Genomic DNA, 3,452 nt, shown 5'->3' on the forward strand with positions numbered 1-3,452 from the left:
ACCTCCCTCCCTTCCCTTACGGCGCGGTTCAGGTGTCCGCAGAGCAAGTGTGACAGATAATGCGCCTTTCCCTTCCTGTGAACCAATTATTATTATTCGCAGAATGAAAAGGCAGTATTGCACCGCCTAGGTGGTGCAGTGGTTAAGTTGCCCAACTACTACGCCGGAGTACGCGAGATCGACCCTGACCGCCGGCGGCTAAGTTTCAATGGAGGCGAAACGAAGATGCGTCTATGTGCTGTGCGATGTCATTGCCCGGAACAGTGGAAAGGAACAAGTCGATTCAGTCTGAATATCTACAGCCCCACGAAAGGCAAAAAAAAAACTGCTCCTCCAATAGCTGCCATGAAAAAAAGCCCTTCAGATCAGCGCTAACCAACCGATGATAGTGGCAGGAGGCTTTAATGCCTGCCATATAACATGGGGATACAAAACGAACTGCACTACAGGCGCCAGACTCTGGACACTTCTACAAAACGAGGTCACAACCCTAACCAATGATGCTCAACATTATATGCGCATCGCAACAGTGTACAGAACGACACCACCCCCGATCACACACTCACTAAAAACATCACGCAATGCCAATGGACAAACACACAAACATCTTTCGGCAGCGATCACTATATAATTGAGACCTCTCTCACTAGCCTTCATAACCCCCCGTGTTAAGCGGAAACTCAAAATCACCAACTGGGATGGCTTTCGCGATCTTCGTACCTTGTACCCAACGCAAATACAACACCTTACAAATTGCTTGCTAACCTCAACAAGGACGTAAACATGGCCACAACAGAAATGCCGTGCACGCAAACTCAGAGTGATTGAGAGCCGCTTACTCCACATGTGGGAAGCCCACTCAAGCGTACAGAAGCGATGGCTTAAAAAAACCGCACCCTGAAGCTACGCATCTCCGCTCTCATAAGAGAAATGAAGACGCAGGCGGCACAGCTCAGTCACCACCAATGGGGTCAAGTATGCGACCGCCTTGCTGGAAACCTAGGACTTGGCGATTTCTACGATGCCTTCTTAAACCCGATCAATGCCAAGAATGTACAGCAGCGAAATGTGATTCGTCTTATCCACAGCGTAGACATGGACGACAAAAGTATCCAATCCTTACATAATACATGCCTCACAACCACACCGAAGACATACTTACCGCAGCACCTTCGAACCAAGAATCATGAGCTAGAAGAAGACATCACAAAGTTTGAAGTCAGAGCAGCGACTACGATGTCTTCTTGAACCCGATCAACGCCAAGAGTGTACAGCAGCGAAATGTGACTCGTCTTATCCATGCCGTAGACATGGACAACGACAAATTATCCAATCCATAAATAATACGTACCTCACACCCACGCCGAAGGCACCCTTACCGCAGTACCTTGGAACCCAAAATCATGAACTAGAAGATATCACAAAGTGTGATGTCAGAGCAGCCATGCTCCAACTCCGCACTACGTCTGCTCCAGGAGCAGATCAGATCACGAACAAATCACTCAGAAACCTTGACGAGAACTCAATCCAGGCAGTAACAGAACTCTAACAAACACTGGCAAGAGGGAACGCTTCTCTCAGAGTGGACACACACTCAGGTTACCTTTATTCCTAAACCTGGCAAACCGCTCACTCTATCGAACCATATACCCATCTCGCTAACTTCATGTCATGGTAAACATTTTGAACACGTTGTCTTGAATCGGCTACATACACACATGCAAACCCACGACCTTTTTTCACATACAATGCTGGGTTTTCGCAGCCACCTATGCACCTAAGATGTCATGCTACAGGTATCCGAAGACATCCTCCATCCCCGACACTGCAAACGCACAAGAGCATTGCTGGCTCTAGACTTGCAAAAGGCATTTGACAATGTCTATAACTCCTATATATTGGATGCATTATCCAATCTCAACGTTGGAAATCGAACACATGCTTACATTTCAGCATTTCTCCGGGATCGCAGAGCAGAAATTCGGTTCGGTTCCCCAAAATCCCTACTTTTACTCTTGGTAATAGGGGCACCTCTCAGGAATCAGTTCTTTCCCCTTTTTTATTTAACATCACAGCATCCCCATGGCTAACTCACAGATCCCAAACCTCTCCCATTCTCTATATGAAGATGATTTCACCCTGTGGACCACCACTGGGAACATCAGTAGCATGGAAGAAACTCTTCTTGAGGGGGCGTACATGGTGTCGAGATGCGCAGCTTTAATAGGCCTTGCATGTTTCTCCACCAAATCCAAAGCCCGAGGAAGCACCACCACCCTCCTATGCTCATCAACATAGATGGTCAACCAGTACCAAAGTTCACAAACTTCGAATAGTAGGTATCTTCCTGCCAGACAACGGCCTTAACATGAATACACTCTCCAGATTCACTACCACAACACAATCAGATCACCCGCCTCATCAAACGAATAACAAGCACGTGGAACGCGCGAGCATGACCTCAGATGCCTAGTGCAGGCATTTATTATACGCCGCAATCTTTACTAACTTACGTATTTTTATCTAACAAACACAGACAGACATGGTGGATGGTCTCATCAGACAGGCTTATAAGGTAGCCCTCGGCTTACCTAAACGCAGCCCAACCACCTGACCCTCAAACATGGGAGTTCCCAACATCCTCAGCAAACTGGTGGAAGCCCACCGCATCGCCCAAGTAGGACGGCTCTCCACTACCCCAACTGGTCGCCACATCCTTTCCTATCTCCAACTTAGGCCGTTAGGTGCCCCTTCAATGGGAACTTATGCAGTTTCAAAGACAGTCTGCGATCACCTCACTGCCCACCCACTTCCTAAAAATATGCACCCCCTTCATAACCCGGCCAGACGGGAGGCGAGAGCACTTGCCCTACACAGAGCACATGCGAACGAACCTGACACGGTTTACGTGGACGCCGAAAAAATCCTCATCGCTCAGCTTATGCGATATGCGCAGTGCCGCTTCGAATACCTAGCATTGCCCGAACGTATGTAGAAGCGGAAGAATCTGCTATAGCCATCGCGATAGTCTCTTCCACTGCCACCCTTGTCCTCAGCGATTCTAAAATTGCCATACCAAATTTCGTCGAGGTCAGCTACATACTGCCTCTCAAGAAATCCTAACTACCAACGTTCAACCACCCCGACACCAATACAACTTGTCTGGGTACCAGTCCGTTCGGGTAACCCCGATAACGAAGCGGCCCATTCTACTGCTCGAGCATATGTCGACCGAGCAACAGATACCGAGGGCCTGACAGCGCCAGAGATCGGCTGGCTACATACAGCGACATTACACAACACTACCGGTCTGAAAGATTTCACTACCCTCCCCACACCCCTCCTTAACTAAACAACAACAGATAAGATGGATGCACCTTCAAGCCTGCACCTTTACCTCCCGAGCTCTGTTGGTACTCTTCTCCACGTCTAGTCAACAGGGCGGTGGTGAA

This window comes from Amblyomma maculatum, chromosome 6, assembly GCF_055883805.1.
Source record: "Amblyomma maculatum isolate TAMU_Amacu chromosome 6, ASM5588380v1, whole genome shotgun sequence".
In the NCBI taxonomy this organism is placed as follows: domain Eukaryota; kingdom Metazoa; phylum Arthropoda; class Arachnida; order Ixodida; family Ixodidae; genus Amblyomma; species Amblyomma maculatum.